Source organism: Pipistrellus hanaki, assembly GCF_964339955.1.
Source record: "Pipistrellus hanaki genome assembly, chromosome: 4".
In the NCBI taxonomy this organism is placed as follows: Eukaryota; Metazoa; Chordata; class Mammalia; order Chiroptera; family Vespertilionidae; genus Pipistrellus; species Pipistrellus hanaki.
In genome coordinates, this window is record NC_140506.1 from 78922745 (window position 1) to 78939082 (window position 16338).

A 16338-nucleotide genomic window follows, 5' to 3' on the forward strand; every position below is an offset into this window, starting at 1 on the left:
TGGGGGAGTGGACGACCCATCATGCTCATTGTCACGTCTTTCTGCTCCCTCACGCCAGGGGGACTCACGCCTGGTTACTCAGAGAGCATGGCTGGGCTGACTGAGAATCCTCATTGAAAGTGACAGCTCGCCCTGCTGGGTCCCTGCCTCTTCGCACAAGGAGGGCAGCTGCTGTCTGTGGCAGCCTTTCCCCGGGGGGCAGACGCCTTTGCCTGACTGACCAATTCCCTTCACGCTGGGCAGGAAGGACTTCCTTCCATCTGAGCCCCAGCAGCACATGCTCGGCTGGTTCTAAGCAGCAGAAATGGGCTCTTGGTTAATGTAAGGGAAACCAGGCATTGGTTTTTAGGATCCTAGAGGATACCGCAGGAGGAAGGAAAGGTTTGTGAGGGAAGGAGATGCCAGCATCACTCTGGGCAGCTCAGCAACACATGAAGTCCATGGTCTGCCCCTTCAGTCCCGCCATTCATGTGTTTCACATCCCAGTCTCAGTTTCCAAGTGAAAATCTCTGAAGGAGAGAATCTCAGGGCTTGGGTGTAACAGATCCAGCAGCTGAGACCACAGGGAAGGACTTGCCCAAGGTCACACAGCTTCATAGCAGAGCTGGGCCACCTCTCCTGACTTCCTGCCCTGTTCCTCTTCCACAGCATGACATCCAGCCGTAGCCAGCTGCAGCCAGCACACCAAGGACAGTCTTTGCAAGGCTGTTGGAATGACACCTACTCTACGGGCAAACACTGGCTACGGTTGTTTTTTTGGTTTATGTTTTTTTTTTTTTTTACTTTTTATTGGATATCAGATGTTTTTAGATATCTACAAGTGCCATGTATTCCCTTGACATATAAAAATTAGTTATAATAGCGTTTTGGAGGGGAATTAGTGTGAATCATGGTAGAGTGAAGTTTTCAAAACCGGTCCACCAGTTTCAACGATTTCTGACTCCCACCTAAGCACTCATGGATTTTGGCAGTTGTCACAGTCTGAACTTTCAGTTTCCGATGCCCTTTTCTGGGCCTGCTTTGGGTCATGACTGAGTTCTCTTTAGGTCTCTAGACAAATAAACACAACCACTACAACAGGTTTAATTTAGTTTTAATTTAACAATTAATGCATATTTGTTAAGTAAAAATTAAAAAACCCACAGATATGCCAAGTAAAATTTTAAAAAATCACCCATATGCTTGCCACGCATAAAACCCTGTTTACAGCCCAGGAGGTGTGGCTCAGTGGTTGAGCGTCTGTCTATGAACCAGGAGGTCACAGTTTGATTCCTGGTCAGGCCACATGCCCGGGTTGCGGACTCAATCGCCAATGTGGGGTATGCAGGAGTCAGCTGATCAATTATTCTCTTTCATCATTAATGTTTCTATTTCTCCATCTCCCTTCCTCTCTAAAACCAATAAAAATACATTAACTGCCCCCTCCCTCCAACAAACCTGTTTACATTTTCCTCTATTCTGTCCTTCCAGATTCTTTTTCTTACAATTTTATGCTGTATGAAAAATGGGACTATCTATGTCTTCTGCTTTATTACTGACTTCATTTAATATCAAAACATCTTTCATCGTCCTTAAATATATGTTGATCATACTTTTTAATAGCTTCAAAGTATTCCATTTCATGGTTATATCATGATTGATTTAACTTTTTTCTTATTGAGATAACTTTTTTTGTTTTTATGTTGCTGAAAAGTTTGTGGTAGTTACATGACTACAGAATAAAACCAGCCATGCCTTAGGTTTCATAGTTTCATGAATTAGCATGTTTCCTGTTGATTTCCTTTTGGATAGTTAAACACTCTTTTCTGTCCTTTCTGATTGGAGGGTATTTTGTTATGACGTCTCACTGTGATGTTGGGGAAGGCATATGGAATATCTTCAGGTTCTACCTTTGATCTGTCAGTCAACCTTCTGTGGAAGGGCCAGCCTGCAAAGAAAGCAGATCAGTTTAAGCATACATGTGTTTCCTGATGCTGCTGACTCCTGCATTTGACCACCGGTGGAGTAGAAAACAGATCCAATCAAACCACAATGCTTTGTCTATAGCTGACTCTCAGCCACAAGACAATCTCTAAAAGGTCCCAATTTTTTTCATCCAAGTAACAAAATTTCATTGAGCACCTACTATGTGCTTAGCAGAGTAATAGACAATGGAAACATATACACAAGTCTAGGAGCATCTCAGTAGCAGAGTACTTACTATTATTTTTCCTCCTGATGGTCAGGTCCACTTTTTTTCACTCTAAACCTGGGGCTTTGGAGCAGACGGACCCTTAGACACCTATGCTAGCTGCGTGACACCAGCAACGAGTTTATGCTCTTTGTGCCTGTTCTCATTGACAGAATTTAATGGGACTATCTGTATAAAATACAGAGCATACACTAAGTGGGTCAACGTGCAATCACCATTATTATCAATACGGTTGTCATCAGATTCTACAAAAAGGCTTACACATCAGGTGGAGGAAAATCTGTGCCCAGCTATTTATTTACCCAAGGCAGCTGATGAAGAATTGAGAACTAATTAGCCTCCAAAACGAGCAGGGTGACAGGAGGAGGCTGTCAGGTGACTCTCGGAGGTTAATTCGGCCATTATTTCTGAAAGGAGCTGGTGCTCTTAGCGTGGGAAAGGAACCTGCTGCTTGCTGATAATTAGTCTGGTTTTAATGAGTTATCAGGTGTTAATAACAGCTCAAGTGCAATATGTCCTTTCACAGCCTTTAGGAGATGTTCTGTATGGTTTCTGGGATGTCGCTTCTCAGGTTTTATGTGGTGCTGTGTAAAAGCTCTGTGTACACACACACACACACACACACACACACACACACATGCACGCAGCTTTTACCTGCAGTAAAAATCTACCTTACTCTCTGGGAGAAGTGGATCTGAGGAATGCCAGATAGGACGCTCTATCTGCACTGATCCTAGGAGAGGAAGCTGTAAGGATGCCACAGCCTGGCCACGCCCAGGGTGAGTAATATGGCAGGTATTACTTGCTTTGGGACAGACACTGGGTTTCCCTAATGGGAAGTGACATGTCTTTGCCAGAGAGTGAGAGACTTGTTTTTGTCCCAAATAATATTGACCATAAAACAGTTTAGAAGGGGAAAAACACCCCAAACCAGGAACAATGTACATTTCTACTAAGATAGCACAGGCTAGATCCATCACAGCACAGCCATACAACGGAATACAGAGTAACCATGAAAAAGAAGGTGAATCTACATGGAAAATGTGTCCAAGTGATAGGAGATGAGAGAAAAGCAATAGAATAACTTGGTTAGAAAGAGGAAGGGAGGAAGAGAGGAAAAAAGGAAGGAAAGAAAGAGGGAAGAAAGGAACAAAGAAGGAAGGAAAGAAGGAAGGAAGGAAGAAAGGAAGGAAGGAAGGAAGGAAGGAAAAAAAGGAGGGAGGAAATACTTCTTTATAAAATTAGGCTTTCTGCCAGGCCGGTGTGGCTCAGTGGTTGAGTGTTGACTCATGAACCAAGAGGTCCCCATTTTGCTTCCTGGTCAGGGCACATGCCTGGGTTGCAGATTCAATCCCCAATAGGGGGTGCACAGGGGGGCAGCTGATTGATGATTCTCATCACTAGGCTTTGTTTCTAACTCTCTCCCCCTCCCCCTTCCTCTTTCTCTCTCAAAGTCAATATAAACATACTTAAAAAAGTAAAACTAGGCTTTCCTTTGCAGAGTCACAGGTTACCCTAGAAACCCCGAGGAGTGAGGTCAAGTTTTACTGCAGGTAGAAGGGTGTGTGGACAGAGGTTTTACACAGTCACTCCAAATCTTTCCCCACACTTTATTTGGAGAGCAGGTGCCCAGCACTGGATTAGGCACACTCTGTGGTTTGTATACATCATCACTGCTTTATCCATTGCCCTCTTACTTGTTTATATATAATAGGGTGGGCACCTGTGAACCTACCACCAGATCCACCAGCTAGAATGCACCAGTAGCTTACATTTACCTGTGTCTGCCTCACCTGCCAGGGGTGAAGCACTATTCCGAATCTTGTGTGTCTTACTCCATTTCATTTGAAAGCTCTGTCACCTGTGTGTGCATCCTCTCAGATACACTCACAAGACACGAACTTCCCTTATGCCTCGGACTTCTCTTCAGGATCACCTCACCACAGATTGTTACATCCAGGGCAACTACTAACATGACCCCTTTGTCCCCCACTAACATTCCTTTAACTTGCTGCTGCTCAGCCAATCATTTCCTTCTTCCCCAGGACACATGCCATCACCCACCCATTCACACACCAGGCTGTCAGACCCCACACCTGGGAGATGGAGTCCTTTGCCCTCTTTCCTTTTTAAGAATAGTTCCACTGGAGTTCTGGTGGTGACAGGATGGAGTGGGCACTCTTGGGCACCTGAATGTGGGCCACGCCCTCTTCTTTCATCCTCACGGAAGTTAGATTTTGCTCAGGTAACCGCTCTTCTCCTGACTTATGACTTTATGAATGAATCCTGATGTTTCCACTAATCGGCACCTGGCCATCCCCTGATGCCTGCATGGATTCTGAGCTGGGCAAAGGGTCTTCGTTTTGCCCAATAGACTGTAGGGAGGCGCCTTGGGACCAGGAAGGAACTCTCCGTGGCTTCAGACCCGCAATTGAATCCTGGATGTGCGGCTCCTGGGCTGTGAGATCCTGGCCATGTGACTTACCTTCTCTGTGCCTGTTTTCTCCTTTCTAAAATTAGAAGGAAATAAAACCTTACCATTTTTGACAACATGGATGGACCCAGAAGGTATTATGCTAAGTGAAATAAGTCAGACAGAGAAAGACAAATGCCATATGATTTCACTTATATTTGGAATTAAAAAAAACCAACAAAATAAAAATAAGACAGAATCAAACTCATAGATACAGAGAACAAACTGGTGGCTGCCAGATGAGAGCAGGAAGGGTGGGTAGGGGAGGGGAGTTGAAAAAGGAAAGGATTAAGAAGTACAAATTGGTAGTTACAAGATAGTCACGGGATATAAAGTAGAGTCAGATGGGTACTAAACTTATTGGGGGGGGGGATCACTTCTTAACACATTTCGGACAGGTCATGAGAATTCTTGCTTCATATTACACTGTGTTTCACAAAGTATCATACTTAAAAAGATATCTTGTAAGAACATGTCATAACTTCAAAATGCAATGGGTATTTAATTTTAAAGCTTGCCTTTAACATTTTTGTAAAACGTTTTTTGTACTCGTTCAATAGAAACGTATCTGGCCACTGGGTAAAGCTAGCAATAAACTACTGGTCCGCAATGTGTTAAGTTATATGAAAGTCTAACCACTGTGCTGTACACCTGAAAAGAATATAGTTTTGTATGTCAACTGCAATTGAAAAATTAAACTCAGCTTTGCCCAGGATTAGTATTCTAACCATTTGGAGCATGAACTCCAGCAGAATCAATTAGTGCTGGTGAGTGAGGAACCCTGATGCCCCCTGATTGCTGTGTAGGTGGATTGGAAAAAAGAAATGAAAAGCTGTGTTTGTTCTTGGGGAAATGGAGGCTGGGTTAAGTCTGAATAAGAGGTTGTGGAAACCTCTTGTATAATTGTCTATATCCTGTTTGGGTTTAATTCCATTGAAAACAAAACAAAACAAAACCTGCAACATTGTGTATAAATCACTCTTCCTGGAAAGTTATTCACCATGGACATAGAATAATAGGCAAGTCAGAATCTCATCCATAAGAAACTTAATTCCAAAGGAGATAAATATGAATAGAAATGACTAAAATGTGGCAGAATGGTAAATCCTCCAAAAGTTGCATACAAATACAATAGAAAGGAAGGTTTTTTATTTATGTGTGTTTTTAGGGGGTTAAGATTAGAGAAGGTTTTACTCAGGAGTTGGTGTTTAAACTGTCTTCTAAGTAATTGCTAAGATTTCAAGAAATGGAGAAAGTCATCAAGAGGAGAAATTTAGCCCTAGCAGGTTTGGCTCAGTGGATAGAGCATTGGCCTGCAGACCAAAGGGTCACAGGTTTGAATCTGGTCAAGGGCACATACCTTGGTTGCAGGCTCCTCAGGCCCTGGCCCTGGTCGGAGGCAAACAATCTGTGTGTTTTTCTCACATCGATGTTTCTCTCTGTCTTTCTGTCTTCCACTTTCCCTAAAAATCAGATGAGGATTAACAACAACAAAACAGAGTAGAAATTTAAATCTCCTTCCATCACCATATATTTGACCCCCTTTAACCTTCACTCCCCCGTAACCCACTTTCCTCTGGTAACCACCATACGGTTGTCTGTGTCTATTAGTTATTGTTTTTCTAGTTTGTTCCACAAAGCAATATACAGATGATGTTTCATAGAATTGTACATTTGAAACCTATATAATTTTATTAACCAATGTCACCCCAATAAAAAAAGAGTTGAAATTCAGAAAAAAAATTTAACAAAAACAGGGACAATAATCCTTATGTCAGAGGATAACGTGAGATAATCCATCTGAAAGCATAGTGCCAGGCACAAGACAATCACTCCATTTATTGTCATTATTGTTGTTGCTTAATTGTTTTCAGGATGTGGAAAATACATTTTATTTTTCATTGATTGCTTAATTCTTATTTGTGTATTCTTATTTTCCCAAAGTTCAGAAGCTCCCCAATGAGAAAGACTATGTCCATCAACAATCTCTTTCCTGGAGATAGATAATTCTATGATGGGATCTGGCACACTTCTTCCTTCACTCTGTCATGGTATACAAGGGCAGGAGGGTGCAGAGTATGGCCTATGCAGTCAGAGAAACTGGTTTCAAACTCTAGGTCTTCCACTTAGCGACAAAATGGGAAAATTCTGAGCACCAGTAGGTCCATTGGTAGAATGGGGATCAGAATGGCTGTAGCGGGGTGAGGAAAGGTTAGTTGAGATCATTAAGGCACCTGGATGCTCAATGCGGTGCTGGCACACACTGATATTGTAATCCAACAAACACAGCTCTTGTTCTTCTGGTCAGAGTTGATGGTGGATGCTGAGGTGGGTGGTCACACCTCCTCCAGCTTTCCAAGGCCAGATTTTTAAAAATATATATTTTTATTGATTTTTTTTTACAGAGAGGAAGGGAGAGGTATAGGGATAGAGTGTTAGAAACATTGATGAGAGAGAAACATCTATCAGCTGCCTCCTGCACAACCCCTACTGGGGATGTGCCTGCAACCAAGGTACATGCTCTTGACCAGAATCAAATCTGGGATCCCTCAGTCTGTAAACCAACACTCTATCCACTGAGCCAAACCGGTCAGGGCATCCAAGGCCAGGTGCTTAGTCTCAAACCTGGTGGCAGCACCTGCAGGTTTGCGCCCTCCTCTGGGCTTTGTACAGCAGTGACCCGTTCGGATCAGAGGCTCTCTTCCCCTGGTCCTTCCTTCCCTGGGGGTTTTCTTTATGCACATTGGACTCCTATCATGGAGTACCTGCCAGAGACAGGGGACAAGAATTCTTCTTCTTTGCGATTCTTTCCCTTTAATGGTCCTGTTCTGTGCTGTCACCTGGCGCTCTCCCTCCTCTCCAGTCCTCAGTAACTGGCAGGAGATGTTTGTAGAAGAAGCTTTCCTTTCTCAGGAGCCTCTTAGGCTGCCATCTCCCACACGAGAACCTTGTTGACCCGAAGACTCCAGGCTGCGGATTTACATTTCAGTCGTACGAAGAAGGGAGGAATTGCAAAGGGAGAAGGAAAATGCCCATGTACCCATGGACTGGTTCCCACATCCTCTCTGATGACCAGTGTGTATATCTGTTTACGCTCTGGATGCTAAGGGATTCCTTCCAGATGTTGGTATTTGACTTATTATCGTTGGGTCACATGGATTCTTTGTACCTCTCATGGGTTCCCTGAAAGCAAGAGGAACAATTCTATGCTCCTGTCATTCCAATAAGAGATGCATTACTTTGAAATAATGAAGGCACCGTTTCAACAGAAATGTTAGTACCTTGGTAAAGATGGTATCCAAGGGCCAGGCTGGTGTGGCTCAGTGGTTGAGCATTGACCCAGGAATCAAGAGGTCACTGGTTTGATTCCCGGTCAGCGTATGTGCCCGGGTTGTGGACTCCATCCCCAGTGGGGGTGCATGCAGGAGGCAGCCGATTGATATTGTTCTTTTCTCATTGATCTTTCTATCTCTCTATCCCTCTCCCTTCTTCTCTCTGTAAAAAATCAATAATAATGATAAAGATGGTGTCCAAGCTCATGGTGGCTTCAGAGGATGGCTAAGGGCTCACCTTCTACCATCCTGCAAAGTTAGTAACAGGCCAGCATCTCACCATAGGCAGTTATGCAAGAACCATAAAGCATACAAGTAAAAATCTCTTGTGGTCAGAATTTGAACTTGATGGTTCAAGGAAGGCTTCCAGGATAAGGAAGTGCCTTTGGAACTGAGCTTTGAAACTGGTCTCAGAGAGAATGAAAGCTGTGCCCAAATATCCATTTCCTTCTCCTTCCATAGGAATAGAATCCCTAATCTTAGCTGGCTCCTCCCCCTATCCCCCAGGGAAAGACTACAGTTTTTTGGAATATTTGCAACAATGGCCACATTTCCTCCCTCCTTTGTGGACCAGTATATATTCCTTTGGAATGTGACTTTGTGGCTCCTCCTATTTAGTGATGGAATTTATTTCCCTACCTTTGAATCCAGGCTAGACTGTTGCTGTTGTTGTTGTTTTGCTTTGGCCAAAATGCAATGTGATGAAAGTGACATCGTGCCAGTTCTGAGCCTAGTCCTCCAGAGACCTTTCAGGCTTCCACTCAACCTTCCACCACCACGGGAACCAGCCAGAGCGGGCTTTCTGGAGGACAGTGGGACAGACACAAAATGTGCTAGCTGAAGTCATCCTGGACCAGCCGGCACTCGGCTCACCAGGTATAGGCTGCAGGTACAGGCATAGGCTCAGCCTAGACCACATGAACTGCCCAGCTATACCCAGCTCAAATGGCCAACCCACAGAATCCTGTGCTAAATAAACGCTGATTGTTGTAAGCTACAATGTTATGGAGTGGTAGTTTGTGAAACAGCAAAACTAATACAATTTCGCATGCAGCTAGGAGTGTCCCTGTGACTATGTTTTTTGAACGATATGTAAGCAAAAATGATGGGTGTGATTCTTGGTGAGTTTCCCTACAGGGAGGAGGCACGCTTTCCCCTCCCCCATCTTCCTGCCTTCCTGACAGCTGGGGTGAGGATGTAATAGCTGGAACTTCAGCAGCCACCCTGGATCATGAAGTGCGTTTAGGAACGGGAGGAACCCATGGCTAGGAGGATCTTGTTTTGTAGAAACGATGGATTACCTTTCCTACTTATTTTAAAAATAATTTTATTGGTGTTAATGTTATGCTGACTTTATCCCCTGGACATAAATTTTTGTTTCTTCAGTTTCTTCTGGGATGTCTTTTTCTCCTCTGCAGCCACCTCTTCTGGTTTAGGATCAGTCTGCTTTTTTTTTTTTTTTTTTCTTCAGTAGGATCATGTCAATGTGGCAGAGAGAGCTCACGTGTGTGTGTGTGTGTGTGTGTGTGTGTTACTCCACCCATAAGCTCTGTAAGTTCTGCACCACATCTTAGGAGCTTTGTTAACGTGGATGTGCTGAATGACCAGAGAATCTACATCTCAGCCCGGAAGTTCAGCATTGCCCTTTGCATTTTTAAGTATGTGCAGCAAAAACTGAATACTTTTTGGGCCGCCAACTTTGTGTCCAGCTCTACTGTCTGGCTTGGGCACACTTAGCAACTCCACCATCGTCATAATGGAAGGCCACACATTGCTTCTCTAATGTGACACCTCAGATACGTGGTGGCTTTTCAGATATGCATACCCCTGATGGGCTGGACAGTGTCATGAGTGTCCTCCAAGTGAACATGAAGATTTGAGTGTCTTGATTTGCATGATTTTGTGGGTTTTTCTGGGTCAAGTGACTAGCGAACCATTTTCAGAGATCACCTCTGGCCGCTTCTGGGGAGAGTCCAATCTTATTCTGATTACCTCCAAATTTCCTAAGAAAAAGAGATTAATAAACTTGTATCTTCTTTAGGCCACCATTGTTTTATGTTGTATAGTTATTCATAGAAGAACCTAATATAAAATAATACAGATGGTGAGAATTTAGACAAACAGGGATGGCAGAGAAGGGCATGCATGTCAGAGGAAACTTGCCAGACGAAACATTATGGATAATGTTGCAAAAAAAAAGGGGAGGGGGCGCGTGGGAAGTGTGGGTAGTTGATGGGAAAGTGCAAGATTCTATGATATTGCCTAAGGGGAAAGAATGGGTGATAGAACTGGGAGCAGTTTGGGGCCAGCTTTTGAAAGGCCTTTTAGGGCAGATGAGAACTTTGGAGGGTATGGTAAAACAGATGTCTGAGTATTTAAGCAAACCAGAGTGAGAAAGTCATATATTAATTTTTTCCAATTATTGATTCATTTACTCTGGGGAGATTTTATTCAAATGAGGGAGATAAGACAAAATAGTAGGATAATTATGGATTGTGATTAATGATCTGAAATAAGTAAACTATGGTGGCTACTTAAATAAGGTGGTCAGGGTGGTCCTTAAATTCTGTGCTGGGCATTATGAAGAAGTCTAGGGATACAGAGTGAATAACACACAGTTCTTTAAAAAAAAAAAATATATATATATATATATATATATTATTGATTTCAGAGAGGAAGGGAGGAGGGGAAAGAGAGAGAGAGAAACATCATTGATGAGAGAGAATCATTGATTGGCTTCTTCCTGCACACCCCCTACTAAAGATTGAGCCCATAACCTGGGCATGTGCCCTTGACCAGAATCGAAGCTGATACCCTTCAGTCTGCAGGCTGATGCTCTCTATTCATTCAGCCAAACCAGCTAGGGCAATACACAGTTCTTGTTATGAAAAGACCACAATCTAGTGTGGGGTGAGGTTAAATCAGGAAAAATTTCTTAGAGGAGGTGGGAGAAAGCCAAAGAAAACAATTTAGTTTTCCCATCGGTATCAGTCAGATATGGCTACAATAACACTGCCTAACATACATCCCCCAAAATTTGCTCACAACAACAACAAAAATTTTTTCCCCCCCACTCACAGGTCTGTGTGTAGGCTGTGGTTCTGCTGGGCTTTGTTGGATTAGTTTGACTTGATTCCAGGCTGTGTTTTGGTCCATATCTGCTCTGTGTAGCTCCTCATTCTGGGACCAATGGCTCCCCAGGTTTCATGGTGGATGGCACAAGTTCAAGAGATCAAGCTAAACCATAGAGGCACTTTTACAGCCTCTGCTGACATCACACCCACTAGCACTACTGGCCGTAGTAAGTCACATGGCCGTGACTAACATCAGTGAGTCAGGAAGAACAAGCCACCTACAGTGGAGGTTACCTCTGGGGGTTACATATTTTTTGAAGAAGTCCATGCTGCAAGTGGAATGATTTATATCCCTGGGAGATCTCAGTAAAGGGAAGATTGCGAAGGTACAGGATGTGTAATTCTGTAAAGGGAGAAAGTGAATAGCTGGGGATAATCACTCAATTTATCACACCATCCAAGAAAATGGTGTATGTCTCCATTGTTTTTCCCAGAGTTCTCATGTATATCTGAATAGTTTTATTACTTTTTCAGAAATCTTTTATATTTCTTGTTAGATTTCATGCAAGGCAGCATATTTCTTTTTGTTTAAAATTTTACCTAAAAATTACACATGCACACATGTTAAAACTTCAAATAGGAGTACTAAAAGGTGTAACCATGAGAGAATGGCTGATCCCTGTTTCTTTCTACAGAGGAAAAAACTGTTGCCCATCACACCCCGCCCCCTCTACTCCCAGGAGGTAGAGGTATGCTGTGTGAGCACAACCAAACATTTGCATACATTAAAAAAAACCTACCGTACTTGTTTCTATGCAGCTTCCTTTTTCTCCCCTATTTACCAATATATCTTAGAGGTAGTTTTTTGTCAGCTCAGCTAGACCCATTTCATTCTGTTTAATGGCCGAATTGTTTTTCATTGTGAGGCTGTGCCATAGTTATTTAATCAGAGCCATATTGAAAGACATTTGTATTGTTTCCAATCTTTTGCTACTACCCTGTTTCCTTGAAAATAAGACAGTGTCTTATATTAATTTTTGCTCCCAAAGATGCGCTAGGTCTTATTTTCAGGGGATGTCTTATTTTTCTATGAAGAAGAATATGGTACACATTTATTGTTAAATGAAAATAAATGAAATTTATTACCTGTATGGTATGGTAGTACGGTAGTTGTCAACACAAACCAGACAAACTGTGAATCCTACATTATCAAGAATTTACTCATTTATTCAATGACAATCATGTCATCATCTTCTGGAACATCATCATAACAATCCAATTCCTGAATTTCCTGGTGAATTTCTTGTGACTCCATTTCTTTCAGATTCAGTGGACCAAATCTCTCATGTTTAGCAATAGCACTGTCTTTAAATGAGTACTTCTTGTCAAGGTAGCCTGCTCGCAGTGCATTTGCAATGCAACTGTCAGTGATTTTCTCCCATGAATTCTTCACCCAAGTCACAACTTCTTGCAGTTTAGGTTTCACAAAGTTTCCACGCTGATTTCTCTCCATTCTATTTTCAATATAGTCATTAATTTCCATGCGCAAATTGTCTATGAATGGCTTGATTATTGCAATATCAAGAGTCTGGAGATAGGCCGTCTTTTCTGTGGGAATCATTATCTGAAGAAATGTCTTCATGTCTTTAGTGCAGTGAGTGCTGGCTGCATCCCAGACTAGCAGACCTCTTTGGCTCCCTTGCATAACAAGTGGCAGCATTAAATGGACTCACTTCCTTATAACTGCTTGTGTGGCCCAGGCTTTTTCAAGAATAAAAATGCCCAAAACACGTTCAATCTTTTTCTTCTTGCCCTTAGAAATGATTAAAGGTGGGATTTTAGTGCCATTCAGACAAATTGCCAAAATATAGGAAACACGTGCACTTTCGTAAGCAGTGGAGGGAATGTACACTAAGGAGGCACCCCGCTGTTCAATTGTTGTTTGAGATGATTAGCCCATAAACATTACAGTTTCATCCATAGCAATCATGTTGGAAAGATTATATTTAGAGAAGTCAGCATCATCAATAAAGAACTTGAATGCAAGTGCTCGCTTAATAACTTGAGTATCTTCCAACCTAAACAATGTTGTACCGGTAGATCTTCTTAAAGACAGTTCACTTCGCTGAAGGAAATTATCCAGCCAGTGTTGTGATGCTTTGAAGTCTTCGGGGGCTATGTCAAACTGTGGTGCCATTTCAAGGGCAAATTCTTGGATCTGAGCCCTATTCACAACCAAAGCCTCTGCTCTCCTGTCAACAACCCATTCACAGATCAGGTCTTCCAGCTTGGAAAATAATGGTTGCCAACCTGATCCACACTTGCGCTTTTTAGCATTTCCCTTGTCCACTTGTTCAATGAGGTTACCATACTCTGCTCACCATTTTCAGACCAATCGGATACTCAACATCTTCTCTTTGCAGAAAGCAGTAAGATTTTGGCCCCAAGAGTCTTCCACGATTCCTTTCTTGTACTCCACAGAGTAGCTTTTTCTTTTTGCGCTCATTTCTAGGGGTAATAGAAAGGAATTGGGGTATCAAGGTGGGGGGAAGGGGATCACTTAAAATGACACAGGGGGGATCAGAAGGGGGAATCAAAATGGCACAGGAGAATCAGGGGGGGATTACCATTTTAATAACCTCTTTTGATCCTCCTGTGTCATTTTGATTGCCCCCTCTGATCCTCCTGTGTCATTTTAAGTGATCCCCCTCCCCCCATCCCTGTGCCACTGAACACCTTCACCAGATAATCCCCCTACCCCTTTATCAGACATTTACCTGCCTGGGGCCTGCCTGGGAACTGTCACTGGGCTTGCTGGGCCCTGGATCTGGGCTGGAGCAGGGTCTGCCACTGACTTAGAACCTTCAGTCATCATGAGGGCAGCCACGAGCATCAGGTAGTGTCACCAGAGACAGACCAGCACTCACCACCTTCGCCGCTTCCTGTCTGCTCTAATCCTCCCGTTCTTCTACATGCATCTGCGAAAGTCTCCTCCTCTTTCCTGCCCTGCGCTCACCGCTCACTCTGACCTCCGCTCCGCCTCCACACAGCAGTAACATCAGGACTCCGCATAAAGTCACTGGTTGCTAGACACCAGTCGGGGCGGCCCTAGCGACCAGTTTACGGTAAATTAATTTTCATTCTGAGACAGAGCCTAGGGAGCCTTATTTTCGGGGGGATGCCTTATATTTCACTCAGAAGGAAACCTGTAAGTAGGTCTTATTTTCGGGGAAACACGGTATAACCACGGTTGTGTTTAAATATCCTGGAACATCTATCCTGTGTGTGTGTGTGTGTGTGTGTGTGTGTGTGTGTGTGTGTTTTGTTAATCCTCACCCGAGGATACTTTTTCCATTGCTTTTTAGAGAGAGTGGAAGAGAGGGAGGGGGAAGGAAGAGATGGAGGAAGATGGAGGAGGATGAGAGAGAGAAACATCTATGTGAGATAGACATATTAATTGGTTGCCTTTCACACATGCCCCTACCAGGGCAGAGATCCAACCTGCAACTCAGGTACACACCCTTAACCAGGAATCAAACCTGTGACCTTGGGGTGTGCGGGCTGACACTCTAACCACGGAGTCACACTGGTCAGGGATGGGACATCTATCTTTATGCACATGTCTGAGTATATCAGTAGGTTAAATCTCTAAACAGAAAGTGCTATATAAAGAGATATGCATTCTAAATTTTGATGGCTATTGATCCTTTGTTTTCAAAAAGAAAGGATTCCTTCTACAGGTTTTTGTCCATTCCCCTTTTCTTTTTACTTCTGGTTCTTGTTCCATGGTATTCTTCGGGGTTGAAACAATAAAGTACCTCAAGACTATTTCTGTAGCATATCTTGGGAAACTTTGAGTAGTACCCTTTGAATCTTGGCACATGGTTCCCCATTGGAAGATGGGCAGAACTTGGAGGCTGTTGTAACCCAGGTCACCCCTTTAATGAGTGCCCTGGAGGAGCATCAAATGTTATTTTCAAAAACGTATTTACTGAAGAAGTCCATGCCGCAAGTGGAATGATTTATATCCCTGGGAGATCTCAGTAAAAAATGTGCACAATACCCTTTAATTTGAGCTGCTTTCCTTGTAGCACCTAAATATTTAGGGCAAATAGAAAATGGTTCTGATTTACAATCTCTATAAAAATCTTAAAGAGCCTAATAGGACATTTGATCATGAAATTGCCTGAAATAATGTTGGCTGCAGTCAGCCATATTTCTTCGAAATGGCCTGCAGGTTCAGGGCAAACCCCCAAACATGGGTTATTTCTTCTCTCTGCTAATAACAGTCTTATTAATGAAAGAATGATTCTCTTTACTGATCCTTAGCAGCTGTGTCCAGAGCCTTTGTTCAATAAAGGTAGAGATAACTGTCAGTGGAAAGAAAATGTGCTGAGGTTCCTGGGAAAAATGGTGAAAACAAATCTTTTATTAAATCATATCAAATTGTGTTTCTTGTTGACTTTTTTTCATTTTGCAAGTCACCATTGTATCTGCTAGTTTTTGTAAACCTTGTCTCAATTTGTAAAAACAAACAAACAGACAAACAAACAAACCCAAACAAAGAAAAAACAAAAACCCTTGGAGACTGGGTGTTCCTGAGGTCAAAGGCTGGGTGATCAACCAGGGTGATAAATTTCGTGTAAATAACCACCTTAATGGCATTTCTGAGTCTTTTTATCTTTTTATCTGGGTGAATCATCTCGGATTGGTTAACTTCTGAATTCAGTCTCAGATGTTATATGGAAAAAGCAATAGGAAGGCATAGTGGGTATCCGGAGTTTACCTGTCCATAGATTCATGCCTCCTTTTTGAGAAGTAGCACTGCATTTTCCTATGAGGGCAGGTGATCCAGATGGCCTTAATGTATTCCTAGTGCCATAGTGGGCATATGACCCAGACATGGCCAATCAAGGCATCTTTGCTCAAGTTGGACCAATCAGAGCCAGTGAGCATCCTGGGGTTTTGACTACAACTACTAGGAAAGGGAACACTTTTGAATGGAATTCTTGAAAGAACAAGATATAAACCTCCTTTTGGTTATCTTTCTTCTCCATGGGAAGCACATATTTGAAGAAAGACGAAATAGGAGAAACCACCAAGAAAAGGAGAAGACAGACTGGTGATGATATCGCTTGAATGCTTGAATCTAAGCATGCCTGAAGTCTTATCCATCAATTAGGTAAGCTAGTAATTTTTTTTGTGGCTGAAATCAGTTTGAGTTGGGTTTTTGCCACTGCTTTCCACTTTCAGAGCCTCATGTGTAGG

At 42.8% G+C, this 16338-nt stretch overlaps 1 pseudogene across 1 annotated transcript; it reads right to left on the reverse strand.

The window, feature by feature from the left end:
* Positions 1-9349: 9349 nt before the first annotated feature.
* Positions 9350-13060, reverse strand: LOC311621042 (large ribosomal subunit protein uL22-like; annotated as a pseudogene). The gene is made up of 2 exons: positions 13040-13060; positions 9350-9921 (listed from the first exon to the last, which is right to left on the reverse strand). The product of its transcript is annotated as a large ribosomal subunit protein uL22-like (transcript).
* Positions 13061-16338: the final 3278 nt, after the last annotated feature.